The sequence below is a fragment of the Mobula birostris genome, chromosome 3 (genome assembly GCF_030028105.1).
Source record: "Mobula birostris isolate sMobBir1 chromosome 3, sMobBir1.hap1, whole genome shotgun sequence".
Lineage (NCBI taxonomy): Eukaryota > Metazoa > Chordata > Chondrichthyes > Myliobatiformes > Myliobatidae > Mobula > Mobula birostris.
This window is the reverse complement of record NC_092372.1, coordinates 70,613,670-70,619,669: the sequence shown is the minus strand read 5'-3', so window position 1 is coordinate 70,619,669 and position 6,000 is coordinate 70,613,670. Positions and strand designations below refer to the sequence as shown.

General features: G+C 39.8%; 1 protein-coding gene across 5 annotated transcripts in view; it reads left to right on the top strand.

Annotated features, from left to right (window-relative positions):
* The first annotated feature begins 378 nt into the window (after positions 1-378).
* LOC140195117 (Krueppel-like factor 3) overlaps positions 379-6,000 on the top strand; it is an 81,525-nt gene continuing 75,903 nt past the window's right edge. For 3 of the 5 annotated variants that reach the window (XM_072252890.1, XM_072252887.1, XM_072252889.1), the window contains exon 1: positions 384-487. The gene's annotated coding sequence lies outside the window, so the exon portion shown is untranslated. Of the gene's footprint in view, positions 488-6,000 lie in introns of all 5 variants that reach the window. The other 2 variants (XM_072252888.1, XM_072252891.1) reach the window with 2 other exon arrangements.

Genomic DNA, 6,000 nt, shown 5'->3' with positions numbered 1-6,000 from the left:
CTCAAACAGGATTTAAAAGCACAAAAGAGAGACTACTGACCACTTTCATTGCTTTCCACTTTCTTAAGACACATTTTAGTGCTAAAAAGAAATCTCCTGTTTGACAGATACACTGAAGGCATCCTCTGCTGCAGAGCAAAGCAGTTTTTTAAATTTTATTCAGAGTAAATTGGCACTATGAGACACCAAGTTAATCCATCCAGTTCTTGTTATGAAATTTATATTGTTTTACTAGTGGGAGAAGAGTATCTGGAGATTCTGAGCAATGGTAAGAGTAGAGTCCAGAGGTTTTATAACTCCACCCTTCCCAGTCTAAGCCCGCCCTAGATATCAGTGATCATGTGATTGGAGTAAGGTATTGGCAGTGTTCAGGGCAGTAGGATTCACATTACATGCACATTCTCAAAGGGAGAGAGAGAAAGAGAGAGCAGTGTGTGTGAATTAAAACCAAGGACTACACTTAGAGGAGTTTACTAAGCTGAAACAAGTAAGTTTTTGTTTAATTATCTGATAGCTAACCTTATTGTTTTTAGTATTAAGTGCATACATGGTTTAGGAGTGTTTTGATTGCACAAGTGGTAGTTCAACAAGTGTTGGAGAGGCTAATCAGAAACCTTGTGCAGAAGTTATTCCTTATTCCTGCTTTGCTCAGCTGTAGCAGTTTTCTCCCTGCCTGTAGTCTATCCCCCTTTCTTGTGCCTCCTTTGCACTTGTCTCCCTTCCTCAAACTTCCATCATTCTACTTTCAGTTTAAGTTTTTTTTTAAGATGACCCTAGTTTGTTATCGGTGTTTCATAAGACTTAGGGCACAATGTTTTAAACTCTATGTTGTTTACTCATCTGTTGCTGCTCTAAGTCACTTCCTTTTCCTCAGATGCAGTCCTGTCAGCGTACATCCAGGAGAAAGAAGCCAGTTTAACAGATTACCTGAACTGGCTCCCAACATATTTATTTCTTATAACAAAAAGGAGCCCAAAAAAAGAATATACTGATTTTGTTCATCAACCAAAACAGTGTTAATTAAACCCTCGTGCTGAAAGTGCCAACTCTTTTGTCTTATGCCACTATAAATGAGTGAGATTTGGGATTAAAGTAATAACCAGTAACTGCTATTGCCCTGCCATTTGAACCAAAGAGGGATATAGTCGCTCTCTGATCATTTAAAAATGTTTAGCTAGAAACAAAGTAAGGCTGGTGAAAGCGAGTTGGGTAAGGCAAAATAAAGTGCAATGTGCTGTTGTGTGAAATGGGTCCTGGAGATCTCTTTACTTTGTGCACTCATTGTGAAGAGCTTGGATCAGAATACTTTATAAGAGCTTCGGAGGCCAATGAAAGAGATGTGGTCTTGATTACTAATGTCAAAACCCTGTGGCTGATCTAAAAGTAATAATGAGGTGGTCTCCACCTTTTCTAAACATGCATTCCTAACATTGTTTTTTTAATGTTTTGTGAATTCTTTCAAACATGGTCAAGGCGAAAATATTGCAGCTTTTGATTGATTCTTGTCTTGTAATGGAAAATCTCCCTTTCTGACAGAGACCTCTCTAGGCAGGTCACAAAGGAGCTTTTTTATTTCAAAAATCTGTCTAACCGCATGGAAATGGAAATATTTTAGATGCTGAGGCAACTCAGGTGTGATCGGTGATGTTACAGATATTGTACAGTCTGGTTCCATGGAGAAACTTCATTGGACCTATTTGTTTTCTGTACCGAATACTAGACAAACCACATTTATATGTTATCATATCAATCCACTGAATTCTGTGTGGTGACCTCGCATATCTATAGCTGCAAAACAGTTTTAGTGCTATGAAAATTATATGAAAGAAAGGTCGTTGTTTGATAACATTTATTAAAGCACCATGGCCATTGTACAAAATATTTGATAGCATATTTGATAGTCTTCGTACACAGGAATCTGCCAGATACATTTTACACAGACCTACCCTTTTAATACAGATTTTATGAATTTTCTTTTGAGTTTAACAAAAGACTATTAAAACACCACTTTAATTTTCACATCTGTGTAATACTACAAGATAATCCTGATTTTTTAATGAAATAGCTTAATTTTCTAACTATTTTCTTTTACTGATGGCCTTACTTGTGAACTTTCCCATGATTACTACGTGTTAGATTGGAATTAAGCAGGTAGATGGTTCAAATAAAACTTCTGCAGTAAATTACTTTTCTTGGAATATGTCATTCCCTAAATCGATGCTTATGTACCACAGTAGGGCTGAGGTTTATAAAAAACAAGGCAAGATCTGATGGTGGGCTGTACCAGTGTTACTACCCGGGCAAAGTTGCTTTTGGAAAGTTTCATTCTCTTTGCTGTATCTGACCTAGGAAGGAAATGGGAATCAGCAAAGTTCTCTTGTTCAAAATCCTCACTATAAATTGTGTGATTGTGTTTGTGCCTTATATTAGTTCTGCCTGCCTTGACTTCATACCTCGTATCGGAGTATACCTTTGCTGGTGGGAGTTGCAGAACATCTCGGCGGTGAGGAATTATCATATCAGTGAACTGTACACACCAAATGGCTGAGGGCCAAAACAATATTTAATGATTGAGTGGAAAGGAGTGGAAGCTAGAAAGGTGGGGCAGAGAGGGTGTAGGCATACTAACCATGGACAGGGTTAGAACATACGAACTTTCTGTCCTACCATGAGGAATACTCACACACAGTTGGACAAATTAGAGGTAATTTCTCATTTTCTGTTTGGGTTATTTTACTCTTCTTGTGTGGATGTTTCATGTCCTGCCTTAAGGGTTTGAGACTCCCACTGAAATCTGACAAGTGCCAAGGAGGTATGGGAGAAACATACAGGTGAAGGAAGAGCAGGTAGGAGGTCATCACAGCAGTGATTATAATTGCTAATTGCAATCCTCCTTTCCAAACTTTGCCCCTTCATTCTATTTTTACTTGTATCCTCTCTGATCAATTTCAGATGTAGCACCATAATCACAATGTAACAAAGATGACCCTCCAGATATGAGCCTGAACCATCTAAGGAGGGATTACTTTCAACTCACATTTCTCTCACTGCTGCCCCCTGCATGTCCATGCTTTCTTCTTTCCCATGGCACACAAAGACCAGCGACAGTTACTGCGCAGGATTGAATGCTGACAGCCATCTCAGTGAATGTTCTGGCCTGCCTGCAGAGCAGTGAGACCACCGAAGTTATTAAAAATGGGCAATGGGTCAGTAAATTAGAACATGATCCCTCCATACATGGTCTCATGGATCATTGGTCTCACCGAAGTCTGTAGATCTTTGGAATCACCGATATGCGTTACCACCACATCGATAGCATACTTCTATTTGAATTTAAATATGGGAAAGAACACTTTTCTCATTCACAATACACGGATCCTCAGGGTGATTCTTTGAGGCTGTGTTTCGTCATGCAATATCACCTCTGAAGAACAATTAACTTTTCAACAGTATGAACAGCATGGCTGAGTATGATGTGTCTTTCTAAAGGACTCTGATTAATAATGCTGACTTACCACAAAAAAAGCAATCATTTGCAATGATTTTATGTCATTCTTTTTATAATTTTGCTCCAAAATTGGATATTATCTCACTTAATGTTTTACAAGCTGACATTTTGTTAGTCTTAGGATTAGTTTGATCTTGATTCATGTTTTCTGATAATTAAGTCTTTAGATCGGATAGTAAAAGGAAAATATCTTGAGGACTTGATCACATGTCTGAATGGTGTTGCTGAATCAAGCACCAACAAAGGATTGTATGTTGCAAATGAAAGTAAATCTTTCTTTTAATTGCTTCATCATTGTCAGAACTTAGGTATGAATTTAAGATCTCTCCCTAAGCTACTTTGCTCTCTACCTTTCTCTTCTCCTTTAAGAAAAACTTGATCTAAAACCTCTTTGTGGCATGATGTCAAATTTTATTTGTTTACTCATTTTCTTTGTTAAAGATGCAATGTAGATGCATGTTGTTGCTGCACTGTAGTTCAGCATTTTCAACTGTGAAGCTCTAAAATGTTCTAAAGTACAGAAGTTCGAAGTAAATTTATTATCAAAGTACATATGTGTCACCATATACAACCCTGAGATTCATTTCTTGTGGGAAATCACATTAAATACAAGACATACTAAAAATCAATGAAAGACCACACCCAACAGGACAGACCACAACCAATGTGCACAAAAACAGTAAACTGTGCAAATACAAAATGAAAGAGCAAAAAAGAAATAATAGTAAATAAATAAATAGATTGAGAATATGAGATCAGTCCTTGAAAGTGAATCCATAGGTTGTGGGATTAGTTCAGTAATGGGGTGAGTGAAGTTGACTGAATTTATCCTCTCTGGTTTAAAAGCCTGATGGTTGAATGGTAATAACTGTTCCTGAACTGGTGCTGAGAGTCCTGAGACTCCTGTACCTCCCTTCTGAAGGCAGCAGTGAGAAGAGAGCATGACCTGGGTGGTGGGGGTCCCTGATGATGGATACTGCTTTCCTGCCACAACAGTCCACGTGGATGTGCTCAATAGAGGGCAGGGCTGGGACGGACTGGACTGTATCCAATACATTTAGGGAGATTGGTGTTTCCATTACCAGGCTATGATGCAGCCTGTCAATATACTTTCCACCACACATCTATAGAAGTTTGTGAGAGTTTTAGATGTCATGCCGAATCTTTGTCAACTTCTAAGGAAGTAGAGGGACTATCATTCTTTCTTCGCAATTGGCCTTACATGCTGGGCCCAGGACCGGTCCTCCAAAATGAAGACACTGAGGAATTTAAAGTTGCTGATCCTCTCCTCCTCTGGTCCTCTGATAAGGACTGGCTCATGGACCTCTGGTTGCCTCCTGAAGCCAATAATCAGCTCCTTGTTCTTGCTGACATTGAGTGAGAGGTTGTTGTCATGGTACCACTCAGCCAGATTTTCAATCTCCCTCATACGTGCTGATTCGTCACCACCTTTGATTTGGCCTAAGATTTGACATCTTTGATTTAGTGTTGTCAGCAAACTTGAACATGGCATTGGAGTGTGATTAGCCACACGGTCATAAGTGTAAAAGGAGAAGCGCAGGGGCTAGGCACACAGCCTTGTGGTGCACCTGTGCTGATGGAGATTGTGGAGGAGACACTGTTGCCAATCTGCCTTTGAAGATGGAGGCTGCTTTCTTACAACAGCGCTCCATGTAGACGATCTCAATGGTGAGGAGGGCTTGACCTTTCACGGTCTAGGCCGTACCCACTACTTTTTGTAAGGCTATGATTATGCAGAGCACCCGGGGGAAACCCACTCACTCACAGGAAAGACATACAAACTTCTTATGGACAGCATCAGAACTGAAATTGAACTACAAAGTCCTGACTTGTAATAGCATCGCACTAACTGCTATGCTACCGAAGTGCCCTTACGGTACTGTGGTGTACCACGGGTTATGGTCAACATGTGGTTGATGAGTCTAAGTAAAATAACAGTTCAGCATGGACTTGATAGGCAAAGGGCCAACTTCTTAACAGCTTTTGACCCAAGATGCTGTTAGAGTTTTGGGCTATGTACTTCAGTGTGATTGCTTTTTGGCTTCTAGTCCGGCTTTCTAGTCTTGTGCTTTACTCCACTGCTTTGAATCATTGAACCAAGACATGACTGAAAACTGCCTGTGCTCAAGATTTAAACACTGCCACTCAGCAAAAAAAAAGTATCAGGCAGGCATTAATCTGTATTGATAACACTTTCACTGGCTGCCGTGGGTGTGCTCAACATTTGCCAATAGTCCAGTCCTGTTGTCTCCTATGTTATTAACCCTGTAATTCCCAGAGTGCACATCAGAGCCAAGCTTGCATCTGTAGAATCTAACGATTGAGAATGCAAACAACTTTCAAAGAGGAAGCACAACTGCGAGTAAACAATGTAAATACAAGAGCAATATTATATTATAACAGAGACTCCTATGGAAGAAGTACTGCACCCCCACCTGGACCATAACTCTCCATACCTATGGTACGCCACT